The following is a 16,201-nucleotide window of genomic DNA, read 5'->3' as shown; positions in this document are numbered from 1 at the left end:
AGCAACAGCGGTGCCGTCTAACACGCAGCTGCAGCAGTGAGAAAATGGTGGCGACGGGGAAAATGGCTTGGTCTTATAGGGCAAGGACATGTGACATACACTGCCAATCACACATGCCGTTGCTTGTGTGAAAAAAAGCACTTCGCTCCGTGTGTGCGCTGCTGATAGGCTGACAGATTGCACCTCCCCACTGCAAATGCGGGAAAGAGAAAAAAAAATGGAGATCTTCATTGTTCCTGCAGAGATCCATCCCCTGCCCCTCCCCCCGCCCCGCTGTACACTCAAACTGCGTATTAACATTAATTTTCATCATTACTGAGAAAAAATCCAGTTATGATTTTGGTGCTCGAACAGTTATCGAACATAACCTCGAACAGCCGAATTTTTCTCAAATTGTTCGTGTTCGCCGACCGGCTCGAACACCGCCCAAAACAGCTCGAATTTGAGATTGGCGAACAGTTCGAGTAGAACAACGCTCATCTCTAGTCAAGAGTCTCTGATGAGCTGCTGTAGCCTCATCTCAATATAACACTCTCTCTGAAGATTGATTTATAATCTAATCATTCTCTGCTGCTCATGGATGTTGCAGATTTCTCTTTTTTGGCAAATCATTCAACACTTAGACATTGTGGGAGATTGAACTAGTTTACTTGGGACATACAGTAATCACTATCTGATTCATCATCAACATTACAGGAAGAGTACACACACTAAAAACTGAGAGGACAGTGTAGTATTAAAATACACACTCTAATAATTAACAGGAATCTGTCAGCATAGTTTTGCTATGTAATCTGAGAGCAGCATAGTATAGAGCAGGAGAGCCTGATTTCAGGGATGTACGAATTATTAGCCTGTGTGTTATAATTTCAATTAAATTAATGTTTACTCAGGAGAAAATTATCACTAGAGGACGAGGTCTCATGTGCAGATCAGTCAGCCTAATATATCTAACCCTACCCCCACCACTGGGACCTATCATTGTGATTTGTCCTGATGAAGAGGTATGATCTCCTCTAAACGTGGTGAAAAATAAAACCGCATCCATACAGCATCTGCTTTCCTATTGTATATTGAATTCTGGGCAGTGCAGGTTTACATCTATTTTCATCTCCAACTATGCATCAATTTGGGGTGTATATGCCTAATGGAGGCAGACACTCAGACACAGTCTACTACGTCGTAGTCATATATGTCCGAAAATCATTTGTGCGGTGTTCAGACAGTCTACTATGCCCCATCGTCACATACAGTACAGACCAAAAGTTTGGACACACCTTCTCATTTAAAGATTTTTCTGTATTTTCATGACTATGAAAATTGTACATTTACACTGAAAGCATCAAAACTATGAATTAACTCATGTGGAATTATATACTAAACTAAAAAGTGTGAAACAACTGAAAATGTCTTATATTCTAGGTTCTTCAAAGTAGCCACCTTTTGCTTTGATGACTGCTTTGCACACTCTTGGCATTCTCTTGATGAGCTTCAAGAAGTTGTCACCAGAAATGGTCTTCCAACAATCTTGAAGGAGTCCCCAGAGATTCTTAGCACTTGTTGGCCCTTTTGCCTTCACTCTGTTGTCCAGCTCACCCCATACCATCTCAATTGGGTTCAGGTCTGGTGACAGCGGAGGCCAGGTCATCTGGCGTAGCAATCCATCACTTTCCTTCTTGGTCAAATAGCCCTTACATAGCCTGGAGGTGTGTTTGGGGTCATTGTCCTGTTGAAAAATAAATCATGGTCCAACTAAACGCAAACCGATGGAATAGCATGCCGCTGCAAGATGCTGTGGTAGCCATGCTGGTTCAGTAAGCCTTCAATTTTGAATAAATCCCCAACAGTGTCACCATAAAAGCACCCCCACACCATCACACCTCCTCCTCCATGCTTCACGGTGGGAACCAGGCATGTAGAGTCCATCCGTTCACCTTTTCTGCGTCGCACAAAGACACGGTGGTTGGAACCAAAGATCTCAAATTTGGACTCATCAGACCAAAGCACAGATTTCCACTGGTCTAATGTCCATTCCTTGTTTTCTTTAGACCATCAAGTCTCTTCTGCTTGTTGCCTGTCCTTAGCAGTGGTTTCCTAGCAGCTATTTTACCATGATGGCCTGCTGCACAAAGTCTCCTCTTAAGAGTTGTTGTAGAGATGTTGCTGCTGCTAGAACTCTATGTGGCATTGACCTGGTCTCTAATCTGAGCTGCTGTTAACCTGCGATTTCTGAGGCTGGTGACTCAGATAAACTTATCCTCAGAAGCAGAGGTGACTCTTGGTTTTCCTTTCCTGGGGCGGTCCTCATGTGAGCCAGTTTCTTTGTAGCACTTGATGGTTTTTGCAACTGCAGTTGTAGATGCTTTCAAAGTTTTCCCAATTTTTCGGACTGACTGACCTTCATTTCTTAAAGTAATGATGGCCACTCGTTTTTCTTTACTTAGCTGCTTTTTTCTTGCCATAGTACAAATTCTAACAGTCTATTCAGTAGGACTATCAGCTGCGTATCCACCAGACTTCTGCACAACACAACTGATGATCCCAACCCCATTTATAAGGCAAGAAATCCCACTTATTAAACCTGACAGGGCACACCTGTGAAGTGAAAACCATTTCCGGTGACTACCTCTTGAAGCTCATCAAGAGAATGCCAAGAGTGTGCAAAGCAGTCATCAAAGCAAAAGGTGGCTACTTTGAAGAACCTAGAATATAAGACATATTTTCAGTTGTTTCACACATTTTTGTTAAGTATATAATTCCACATGTGTTAACTCATAGTTTTGATGCCTTCAGTGTGAATGTACAATTTTCAAAGTCATGAAAATACAGAAAATCTTTAAAAGAGAAGGTGTGTCCAAACTTTTGGTCTGTACTGTATGTCCAAATATCATTTGTTGGGGGTTCAGACATAAGTCTCAACGGGTGGCAGAACACAATGTGAAAGCAACCTAAGTGATTCATCATTGGATTCAGGGTTTCTTTTCCTACATCATGATGCTCTCAGATGAGGTAGCAAAAACCTTGTGACAAATTCAGTTAATGGGTTTGCAAAAAATATTTACAATCGTTTACTCAGTTGGTAAGCAGTGTAAATCCAGAATTCCCCACCCTTGAAAATGAAAATGATACTCATCACCAACATGCTTGACTCTTGACTCATTCCTTCTCATTTATGCAAGTGCCAGACATCTTTGGTTGTCATTGATTTCTTTTCTTCCTTTGGAGCCTTTCTCTATTTATTTTCTTCACCATCTGAGAACTGAGATATATTTTCTCAATATGTGAGTTCATACAGTATGAATTGACTATGCTTGATTGTATGAGAGATCTATAGGTGGTTAGTTTACTTTTGTTTCCTTATTACTAGTGTTTGGTCTTGGGCTGACTTTAATCATGTGTGCACCAAAAGGAGAAAATGCACAGGTATTAAAAATGCATTCCATGCTTCACTAAATTGTGGTGTTTCAATTCTAATAGTTTGACCTAGAAAATACCGCAACATTGGATGAAGAAGATAATGCACAGGTGCAAAGAAGGCAAACTATGTTTCACAAAATTGTCACAAAGTGAACTAGAAAACACATTGTGCTATCTGAATTCTTGCAGCTTTACACAGAAAAGTAAACACTGTTGGGTGCAGCAAAAGGAGGCACTGCCAAACTTGATTAATGCAGAATCGATTCAGTGACCTCTATAATTTGTTAATTGCTAAGCATGAAGTCTATTTTAACCACATCCCGACAGGGCAATTTTCTGTTTTTTCCTACCCCATCTTTCAAGAGCCATAACAATTTTATTTTTCCATCCACTTAGTAACATTTTTTTTTGCAGAAGGGGTTCGAGTTTTGATTGGCTCCATTTAATTTACCATACGATACATAGCAAAAAGGGCAAAAAAAATCCATGTGAGCTAAAATTGTTATATATGTTTTTATTTTTTAAAACATTTTTTTTTCTAAAAAGATTTTTTTGTACTTCACTTTTAAGGAGTAAATCATGTGCAGTACTACTGGCAACACTACATATGTGTTTACATATAAAACATTTTCAGCATTTTCTAGGCTGAGAAAGGCTGACTTTTTTAGCGTCTCATTATAAGCAAGACCTTTCATCTAGAGATGAGTGGATCAGGCAAAATACAAACACCTGTTAATGTGAACCTTACCTGTTAATGTGAATTTCCCCAGAAATTTGATTTGCAGAAAAGTTATTCTCCACAAATGTAATGTCCCTTATTATGCTCAGGGGTCTTTTCAGACCTTGGAGCATAATATATGTAACAGGTAAAATTCTTATACTTACCTCTCCAACCGCTACCGGTACTTCCTGCCCTCTGTTCTGTCTACGTGCCTCTGTTGCATCTCTGGCTCAGCGTTAACTTTAGGCCAGCACTTCCAGCAAAAAGCAGGTACCAGAGTTCCCTCAGCATGGGTTGTGACCTCCAGAGCGGTGTCTGGAAAACACGGCCCAGTGTTCACTCTAGGCTGCTACTTCTAGTCATCAGTAGGCCCTGTACCATGCGTAATGAACTCTGGGTGCCTGCTTACAGCTGGAAGCTCCAGCCTAGAGTGAACACCAGGTTGGAGATGTGACATGAAAGAGAACCAGACTGCGAGCAAGGAGCAACTGGTCTTATACTGTTCAGCAATATTGGTGCATTTGCATGGAGATAATTATAAACAATACATATTCTCCTGAATTTGGATTTTTGTAAAATTTGGGTAGAATTTAATTTCTCTGGAATAAGTTTGGACATCTGTATTTCCATTTCATTGTTTTTAGTAAATAGAGCTCAAAACAGAATCCTATATTTGAAATTTGGTCTTATAAGAGATTCTTGGAGGGGAAATAGTACATTAGGAAGACAGGTTTTTCTTTTTCTTTTAACACACCCAAGCTATAATGCCTTGACCCGAATGACATAGAAGTGGTGGATAATTTCAATGCAGTAAATTGGAACTGAAGTTTTAAAAGTAGTAGCACTACACGTTTATTAAAGATGATAATATTTGAAGGACTTCATTACTAAAAAGGATCTGAGTGTAATAATAATAGCTTTAAATGTCAAGTAAATTCTAGTGTAAAAACAGAATGTTCTGTAAGTGGTGCAAATGGAAGGGAAGTAGCCACTGGTTTTAAAATATGTGACTAGTAAGTACAAGGTTAAGTGGCTTTACACAGGGGAAAAAAGAAATTAAGGGTTTTACCGAACAAGCTGTTACCCATTCAATAAATGGAATATGCATTTGTGATGAAACTATGTTAAATTTATACTACAATTTGGTATAGTGCCTGTTATTTTTATATATACATTAATGGTCTGCACGCAGGAAGATAACCACATTCACCTATTAGTTTTCTAATATTTTCATACATATGTTAGCCTCATGAAGTACTGCAATTGTATACTTCCCTGTAAAATGGTGGCCTAGAACACAACCTTGTAGACTACTCTCTCTCAGAATCACTGGGGTCATGGTAGTCACATCAGAAAGTAATGGCATATCAAATCAATGCACCATTCCTTTATGACAAGAGAAAACCTCTTTATTTTATTTAGTCTACCACATTTATTATATGTGGTGCTACTGAGATTTGTTAAATTCTCAATATAGAAAATAGACAATGCAGGAAATTTACTTAGACAAATTTATTAAGAAACAAATGCTTCAATAAATGTATTGCAGTTTTTCTTCTCCAAGCTTTAAAAAAGTAAATTTATAAAGCACATATGACCCAACGCATGGCACGCATAGATTTACTCTATCTGAGACACCCTGACATCCTCCACTATTATGCCCCATTTATTACAAAGCTTTTGCACTATTTTGCCATGGCTAATGTTGAGCGATACCTTCCGATATCGGGAAGTATCGGATCGGATTGGATCGGACCGATACCCAAAAAATATCGGATATCGCCGATTCCGATACCGGAAACCAGTGCAAGTTAATGGGACACAAATATCGGAATGAAAATAAACCCTTTCTTTCCTTGTAGGTTAATTCTACATGAAGGAAAACAACTAAGAATAATGTAGAATGTATTACATGAAAAGCCGGCAATTCAGCAGCGGCATACACAGGTACCCGACAATTTATAACAGAAAGAATAGAGCATCACACATAGATTAGATAGATAGAAACATGTCAGTCTCATATATAAAAAGTACAGTGACAGTGTTGCTTGCTGTACTTGTCATTTAGTGTTAAAGGATTTATTAAAAACATAATAGTGTTTTCATGCACCGTCTCTTTAAAAAAGCCGGCCGGCAATTCAGCATCGGTACCCGACAATTTAGAATAGAAAGAATAGAGCATCACAAATAGATTAGATAGATAGAAACATGTCAGTCACATATATAATAAGTACAATGACAGAGTTGATTACTGTACTTGTCATTTAGTGTTAAAATAAAGGAATTATTAAAAAAAAATTGGCGTGGGGTTCCCCATAATTTTAGTCTCCAGCGAAGGTTAAGCAGACGGCTGGGGCAGATGTTTGAAGCCTGGGAAGGGGGTAATACCCACGGAGCTTCCCAGGCTACTAATATCAGCCCCCAGCTGAATACCTAGCCTTTCCTAGCTATTAAAATGGGGGACCCCCAAAAAAATGACGTGGGGTCCACCCTATTTTAATAGCTAGCAAAGGCTAGGCAGACAGCTGGGGGCTGATATTAATAGCCCAGGAAGGGAGCCATGAATATTGGCCCCCTCCCAGGCTAGAAACACCAGCCGTCAGCCGCCCCAGAAATTTTCCCACGCTGTCAGTGACATGCATGAGGTGAGCTCATGTCCAATGAACTCAGCTCACCTCATGCACGTCACAGACCGCGTGGGAAAATTCTCCTGTGCTCAGCGCTTGAGCAGGAGAATTCTCCCACGCTGGGATGGCATTGAGATGACAGGCTGGATCGCAGCTGAACGCTGCCATCCAGCTTGTCATCCTTCAGAGACACTGCAGAGCACACAGGGGCTCTCCAAATGTGACATGGTGTTTGCTAACAAATTGGAACCATGTTGCGTTTGGAGAGCCCCTGTGTGTCTAAACATTGGAGCTCCCCCATAAGTGACCCCATTTTGGAAACTAGACCACCCAAGGCACCTATCTAGATGCATAGTGAGCACTTGGAACCCCCAGGTGATTCACAAATTAATCCGTAAAAATAAAAAAGTGTTTTTTTCCTACTTTTTCATTTTTACGAATCAATTTGTGAAGCACCTGGGGGTTCCAAGGGCTCACTATACATCTAGATAGGTGCCTTGGGGGGTCTAATTTCCAAAATGGGGTCACTTGTGGGGGAGCTCCAATGTTTAGGCACACAGAGGCTCTCCAAATGCAACATGGTGTCCGCTAACAATTTGAGCCGATTTTCCATTCAATTTGTTAGCGGGCACCATGTCGCGTTTGGAGAGCCCTTGTGTGCCTAAACAGTGGAAACCCCCCACAAGTGACCCCATTTTCGAAACTAGACCCCCTCAAGGATTTTATCAAGGGGTATAGTGAACATTTTGAACCCAGTGGTACGACAGAGAATTTGATAACATTAGGTCATTATATTGAATAAGTTGTCATTAGTCATGAGCGCAAGTGCTCGCTACTTGAGTTTGCATCGGGTACTCAGGTATGCACCATGTACTGCGTGTGCTCGAGTGACATGCTCGAGTCCCTGCCCCGCATATTTCACGGTTATTAGACACCCCAAAAAAACATGCAGGGATCGCTCGTGCATGGCAGGCAATCCCCGCAAAGTTTTTTTGGTCGCGAAGCATATGGGGTGGAGACTCGAGCATGTCACTCAAATACCCACGATACTCAATGCACACCAGAGCACCCGATGTAAACTCAAGTAGTGAGCACTTGCGCTCAACTCTAGTCGCCATATCGTCATCTTTTTTTCTTACTTTTGAAAAAAATCCCAACCCCAACCCTAACCCCAACCCTCGTGTGGTATAAGTGATTAGACGACTTTATTCTTCGGGTCGGTGCGCTTATAGTGATACCAGAATCATATGGGATTTTTATGATTGACAGCTGTCACACACTAAAAGATGCATTTTTTGTAAAACGTAGTTTTTGCATCGCCATATTTTGAGAGCTATAATTTTTCCATATTTTGGCAGACAGAGTCATGTGATGGCTTGTTTTTTTGCGGGATGAGTTGACGTTTTTATTGGTGTCATTTTCAGGCACGTGACATTTTTTGATCGTTTTCTATTCCGATTTTTGGGAGGCATAATAAACAAACACCAACAATTCAGGAATTGTTTTTTTTTTTTTTTATTCTGTTCCACGTGTGGTAAAATTGATAAGGTAGCTTTATTCTTTGGGTCAGTAAGTTTACAACGGTACCACCTTTATATTGTTCTTCTATGTTTTGGCACTTTTACACAATAAAAGCTATTTTATAGAAAAAATTATTTTTTTGCATTGCTTTATTCTGAGAGCTATAACTTTTTGATTTTCTGGATGATGGAGCTGTATTGTGGCTTGTTTTTTGCGGGTCAAGATGACGTTTTCAGCGGTACCATTTTTATTTATATTCTTCTTTTTGATCGCGTGTTATTCCATTTTTTGTTTGGCGGTATGATGATAAAGCATAGTTTTTTGCTTAGTTTTTTATTTTATTTTTTTTACCGTGTTCACTGAAGGGGTTAACTAGTGGGACAGTTTTATAGGTGAGGTCGTTCTGGACGTGGCGATACCAAATATGTGTACTTTTATTGTTTGTTTGCTTTTTTTTCATAATAATATTTATTGATGGGTACATTATATTTTTATTTTTGGTGGATTAATTTTTTTATTTTTTTTTTAAATATTTTTACAATTTTTTTTAAATTTTTTTTTCACTTTCGGAGAGTTTTTACACTTTTTTACTTTGTCCCACTCTGGGACTTTAACTTTTTTTATTCTGATCGCCTGCACGGCATAGGAATGGAGCACCATCCCTGTGCTATGCAGGCAGTCAGCGCTGCACAGTGAGAACATTTTGTGGTCGTGCACTGCGCATGACCAAACAATGTTCCTGCTGCCTGGTGACACGGATGACATATGGTCGTCATGGCAACACCCGGGAAGCCGCGGCAGACAGCGCTGGAGGCCGGAAGAGGAGGTGAGTATACGATCACCTCCCCTTGCCACCGCAATGCTGCGATCGACTTTGATCGCAGCATTGCGGGGGTTAATGTGCCGGGAGTGGTGCGGGACCGCTCCCTGCACATAGTACCGGGTGTCAGCTGTGACAATCAGCAGACACCCGGCGGCGATCGCGCCCGCACAGCCTGTGTGCGCGCGCGCGATCGCGATGACGTACTAATACGGGTCAGGCTCTTAAAGCCCAGGGCACTGACGCGTATTAATACGTCATGGGCTGTCAAGGGGTTAAATGAAAACGCTTCCTATTTGCCTCCCTGCGCACCCAAGTGAGTAGAAACGCCACAATTGGTGTTAGTAGTGTGGGTAGCATTCCCAGCAGATACGTTTGACTGCTACACGATGTCCTGGGTGAAGTCTGCCACAAGCCAGCAAGCGACACCAGACAAAATGGTGGACCTGCTTAAACAGCTGGTCCAGTCAAAGCAGCACCGGCAGGAGACCAACAGGCTGTTGTTACAGCAAATCCAGCAGCACCAGCAGAAGCAGCGGCAGCAGATGCAGCTTCCGGCAACCACAATCCAGGGCAGGACGAGTGCCCCAACCTCAAGTCCGGCTAATGACTCCAAAGTCCGAAAGGCGGTAAGACAGGCCTTGCAGAAAATGATCCCTTGGGGTGATGTGGAAGCCTTTTTAACTATGTTTGAAAGGGTCGCCGAGAGGGAGAAATTTCCGCCAGAGCAGTGGGCAGAGGTGCTGGTGCCATACTTGATAGGGGAGCCCCAGAAGGCTCACTGTGACTTAGCTTTGCAGGATGCCAAGGAGTATGGCAAGCTGAAAACCTAAATTCTGGTGCGCTTGGTGGTGACATGACTGTCAGGGCAAAGCAGGTGCACCGCTGGGCATATTACTGTGACAAACCCCCTCACTCCCAAATGTTTGACCTTCTATGCCTGATCTAAAAATGGCTGCAGCCGGAGTCCTCTACCCCTGCGCAGATGGTAGAGAGAGTGGTGAATACGCTGCATTCATTATGATGCTAAAGACTACCCCGCAGCCAGAGTAAACATTGAAATGGCCCATGGTATTGAGTCCCACGAGGTTCTTGTCTTGTTGTACCCCATTATTGTAGGCCAGGACTTTTGTTTGTTTTGGGACCTGTGGGGGAAGGGTTCAGGGTTCTGTGGCTTGGATATGAAACGAGATAACCCTAAAGAGGTATCACCAAACCCATAGTCGGATGGGTTTCTCGTCTGTGTTCTTGTTGGGGATGAGGAGGTAACATAGTAACATAGTAACATAGTTTTTAAGGTTGAAGGAAGACTAAGTCCATCTAGTTCAACCCATAGCCTATCATGTTGATCCAGAGGAAAGCAAAAAAAAAACATGTGGAAAACACCAAGCTCCACAGTGGGGAAAAAAATTCCTTTCTGACTCCATACTACAATCAGACTAGTTCCCTGGATCAATGCCCTATCAAGGAATCTAGTATATATAACCTGTAATATTATACTTTTCAAGAAAGGCATCCATGCCTTTCTTAAATTTTAGTAGTGAATCACTCATTACAACATCATGCGGTAGAGAGTTCCATAGTCTCACTGCTCTTACAGTAAAGAATCCGCATCTGTGATTATGATTAAACCTTCTTTCCTCCAGACGTAGAAGATGCCCCTTTGTCCCCGTCTCAGGCCTCAGAGTAAAAAGATCAGTAGAAAGGTCTTTGTACTGTCCCCTCATATACTTGTACATAGTAATAAGATCACCCCTAAGCCTTCATTTGTCCAAAGTAAATAACCCCAAGTGTAATAACCTGTCTTAGTATTGCAGACCCCCCAGTCCTCTAATAACCTTGGTCACTCTTCTCTGCACCCGCTCTAGTTCAGCTATGTCTTTCTTATATACCGGAGACCAGAACTGTACACAGTATTCTAAGTGTGGTCGCACTAACGACTTGTATAGAGGTTAAATTATGTTCTCCTCGTGAGCATCTATGCCTCTTTTAATGCATCCCATTATTTTATTTGCCTTTGCAGCAGCTGCCGGACATTGGCCACCAAACGTAAACTTGTCATCCACCAATACACCCAGGTCTTTTTCAGTGACAGTTTTGTCCAGTGTTTTACAATTAAGCATATAATTATACATTTTATTTCTTCTACCCAAGTGCATTACCTTACATTTATCCCCATTAAAGCTCATTTGCCATTTATTAGCCCAAGCTTCTAGTTTACATAGATCCTCCTGTAATATAAAATTGTCTTCCTCCTTGGTCCCGGCCGGAACTTGCCTCCTCATAAAGGCTAATTGGATTAGTTTGACAGGAACGGTCCCTCTTAAACCCATGTTGATATTGGGTAATGAGTAGTGTTGAGCGAGAATGCTCGACACTGCTCGGTACTCGCCCGAGCATCGCGCTACTCGGGATGTTTGGTGAGCACTGAGCATTTCCGGATTACTCGGGCGGAAGCTCGGGTCTCCGCCCTGCATGTTTGGCGCTCTTTACAGAGCCAATGAACATGCAGAGATTGCCAGCCAGTCACTGTAATGCCGCAGCCATGTTGTTTGTGGGCATTACAGTGATTGGCTGGCCGCACAGCGTCACCTCGAGTATTTAAAACCGGGCGCCGCCATCTTGGACACAGTCGCTCCGGAATAGAGAGTGTAGGGACAGCGCTGCTGAGCTAGGGAGAGATTTTTCCTGCAAAATAGTTAGTGTAGGGTCTGTACAGGCTGCCAGAACAAACAAACAGTCCTTCTCAGGACTAATATCCATCCCAGATATCAGGCAGGCAGGAAGGCTGTATAGGAGACGCAGTGGTTATACCAGCAAACGCTGCATTACAATCCTGTGTGCTCCTGTTTCTGAAATTGCTGGACTTAGCTCCAGGTCTCGGGGGCCAGTAAATATCCTTTTTTTTTCATCTAAATCCTCTTTTTTTTTTCCTCCTTCACACTGTACAAATAGCCGTCTTATTAACCTATTGATGTCCCCCCCCCAAAAAAAAAAAAGTGTGTCTCTGATTTTTCAAACACAAATATAATCTGTTGAAAAGAGTCTGGTATAGGCCACAGAAAAAAAAGTGTGGTTTTGCAGTTCCACAGGTCAAATTTCTGTATTATCCAGTTTTGGGCCTTTTGAATCTAAAAAAAAAACAGTTTGAGTGTGTCGCTCACTGTTCAGCCGCAAATATATATTTTTAAAAAAGTCTGGTATACACCAGTAAATTAAAACTGTGGTTTTGCTGTTCCATGGTAAAAATCTCTATTATTCTGTTTTTCGCTTTTTTTGCCTTAAAAAAACAGTAGTGTCTCCTGACTGTTCTGACACAAAAATAGATCTGTTGAAAATAGTCAGTTGTAGGCCCGACAAATCCCAGTGTAGTTTTGCACTTCCACAGGTCAAATCTCTGTATTATCCAGTCTTGGGCCTTTTGTATCTAAAAAAAAACAGTTTGAGTGTGTCGCTCACTGTTCAGCCGCAAATATATACATTTTAAAAAGTCTGGTATACACCAGTAAATTATAACTGTGGGTTTGCTGTTCCACGGTAAAAAATCTCTATTATCCTGCTTTTTGCATTTTTGCAGTAAAATAAAAAAATTAATCGTGCCTCCCTGATTGTCCAAACACAAAAATATATCTGTTGAAAATAGTTTGTTGTAGGCCCGACAAATCAAAGTGTGATTTTGCAGCTCCATGGGTCAAATCTCTCTAGTATCCAGTTTTGGGCCTTTTGTATCTAAAAAAAAACAGTTTGAGTGTGTCGCTCACTGTTCAGCCGCAAATATATATTTTTAAAAAAATCTGGTATACACCAGTAAATTAAAGCTGTGGTTTTGCTGTTCCACAGTAAAAAAATCTCTATTATCATGTTTTTCGCTGTTTTACCTTAAAAAAAATCAGTAGTGTCTCCTGACTGTTCTGACACAAAAACATATCTGTTGAAAATAGTCAGTTGTAGGCCCGACAAATCCCAGTGTGATTTTGCATTTCCACTGGTCAAATCTCTGTTTTATCCAGTTTTGGGACTTTTGTATCTAAAAAAAAACAGTTTGAGTGTGTCGCTGACTGTTCAGCCGCAAATATATACATTTAAAAAAGTCTGGTGTACACCAGTAAATTAAAACTGTGGTTTTGCTGTTCCACGGTAAAAAATCTCTGTTTTTGTGTTTTTCGCATTTTTTGCCTTAAAAAAAAACAGTGGTGTCTCCAGACTGTTCTGACAAAAAAATATATCTGTTGAAAATAGTCAGTTGTAGGCCCGACAAATCCCAGTGTGGTTTTGCATTACCACGGGTCAAATCTCTGTATTATCCAGTTTTGGGCCTTTTCTATCTAAAAAAAAACAGTTTGAGTGTGTCGCTCACTGTTCAGCCGCAAATATATACATTTAAAAAAGTCTGGTATACAACAGTAAATTATAACAGTGGGTTTGCTTCTCCACGGTAAAAGATCTCTATTATCCTGCTTTTCGCATTTTTTGCAGTGAAAAAAAAATTTAACTGTGTCTCCCTGATTGTCCAGACACATAAATATATCTGTTGAAAATAGTCTGTTGTAGGCCCGACAAATCCAAGTGTGGTTTTGCAGTTCCACGGGTCAAGTCTCTGTAGTATCCAGTTTTGGGGCTTTTGTATCTAAAAAAAAACAGTTTGAGTGTGTCGCTCACTGTTCAGCCGCAAATATATATTTTTAAAAAAGTCTGGTGTACACCAGTAAATTAAAACTGTGGGTTTTGCTACTCCATGGTAAAAAAATCCCTATTATCCCGTTTTTCGCTTTTTTTGCCTTAAAAAAAAACAGTAGTGTCTCCTGACTGTTCTGACAAAAAATATATCTGTTGAAAATAGTCAGTTGTAGGCCTGACAAATTCCAGTGTGGTTTTGCATTTCCACAGGTCAAATCTCTGTATTATCCACTTTAGGGACTTTTGTATCTAAAAAAAACAGTTTGAGTGTGTCGCTCACTGTTCAGCCGCAAGTATATACATTTAAAAAAGTCTGGTGTACACCAGTAAATTAAAACTGTGGTTTTGCTGTTACACGGGAAAAAAATCTCTATTATTGTGTTTTTCGCTTTTTTTGCCTTAAAAAAAAACAGTGGTGTCTCCTGACTGTTCTGACAAAAAAATATATCTGTTGAAAATAGTCAGTTGTAGGCCCGACAAATCCCAGTGTGGTTTTGCATTACCACGGGTCAAATCTCTGTATAATCCAGTTTTGGGCCTTTTCTATCTAAAAAAACACAGTTTAAGTGTGTCGCTCTCTGTTCAGCCGCAAATATATATTTTTTAAAAAAGACTGGTATACACCAGTAAATTAAAACTGTGGTTTTGCTGTTCCACGGTAAAAAATCTCTATTATCCTGTTTTTCGCTTTTTTGCCATAAAAAAAAACAGTAGTGTCTCCTGACTGTTCTGACAAAAAATATATATCTGTTGAAAATAGTCATTTGTAGGCCCGACAAATCTCAGTGTAGTTTTGCCTTTAAACGGGTCAAATCTCTGTATTGTCGAGTTTTGGGCCTTTTGTATCTAAAAAAAAACAGTTTGAGTGTGTCGCTCACTGTTCAGCCGCAAATACATATTTTTTAAAAAGTCTGGTATACACCAGTAAATTAAAACTGTGGTTTTGCTGTTCCATGGTAAAAAATCTCTATTATCCTGTTTTTCGCTTTTTTTGCCTTAAAAAGAAACATTAGTGTCTCCTGACTGTTCTGACACAAAAATATATCTGTTGAAAATAGTCTGTTGTAGGCCAAACAAATCCCAGTGTGGTTTTGCAGTTCCACAGGTTAAAACTCTGTAGTATCCAGTTTTGGGCCTTTGGTATCTAAAAAAAAACAGTTTGAGTGTGTCGCTCACTGTTCTGCCACAAATATGTATATATTTAAAATTTTATGGTATACCCCAGTAAACAATAACTGTGGTTTTGCCATTCCACGGTAAAAAATCTATATTACTCAGGTTTTGGTATTTTTTCCGTAAAGAAAAACAATAATTGTTTATCCCTGATTGTTCTGATTGTTTAAAAGAGTCGGGTGTAGGCCAGAGAAATAGAACTGTGGTTTTCCTCTTCCACGGTTCTAATCTACTTTTTATTAGCTTTTTCCATTGATAGTGCAAGTGTAAGCTATTTTACTTCTTTACAATGGGCAAGGCGCGTGGCAAAGGACGTGAAATTAGACGTTCTGGTGATGGTGCGTGGCCAAGGTGAAAATGTGCCACAACCAACAGCCACATCTTCTCGCGCCCACTTCTTGACCGAATTACTAGGGAAGCACACCAGTATTGCGAACTGATCAGTGTGAACAGGTTATTAATTGGATAGCAGATAATACTTCCAGTTACCTGAGCACCACCACCTCCGGTCTGTTTTCCACACGGTCAAATGTTAGTAGCCGTGAGTCTCGACCGCATACTCCTCCTCACCCTGATGCTCCTTCCTCCCACCATGCCGAGTGTCATCAGACAGCAACTAATCCCACACTTGGACATTCTGAAGATCTGTTCACTGGTCCATTTCCATATTTGTGCCCCTCGCCTGCTCCGCTTGAAGTGGTGGAAGAGGAGATCCCATGTAGCGATGCCGAAATATTTGAACAGCCAAGGCCACAGGAAGTTGACGCTGGCAATTTGTCACAAGAGGTGGACGATTACAAGACACAATTGCCAGGAAGTGAGGAGGATTATCGTGGTGCGCAAGTGGAAGAAGAGGAGGTGGTGGATGATCTAGTAACTGATCCAACGTGGCAGGAGGACATGCAGTGTGAGGCCAGCAGCACACAGGGTGAGGGAGGCAGAGTACCCCAACAGGCAGGAAGAAGCAGTGTGGTGGCCGCAGACAGAAGGCGGGCAACCGTTCCCCGTAACACCAACACGAGTGATGTTGCCAGTACAAGCGGTAGGTCTTCCAGAGTCTGGAATTTTTTTAAAGACTCTGCTGATAACCCCCAAAAGGCCTTTTGTACCACCTGCCATGCCAGCATCAGCAGGGGTGACAAAACTACCAGCCCGACCACCACCAGCATGATCAGGCACATGGCAGCAAAGCACCCGACTTTGTGGGCTGAACACCAGGGTCCACGACCAGTGTCAGCGGGTGTC

This window comes from Phyllobates terribilis, unplaced genomic scaffold, assembly GCF_046119375.1.
Source record: "Phyllobates terribilis strain yellow unplaced genomic scaffold, ASM4611937v1 Scaffold_4__5_contigs__length_816908805, whole genome shotgun sequence".
Taxonomy (NCBI): domain Eukaryota; kingdom Metazoa; phylum Chordata; class Amphibia; order Anura; family Dendrobatidae; genus Phyllobates; species Phyllobates terribilis.
Note: the sequence above shows the minus strand (reverse complement) of the source record.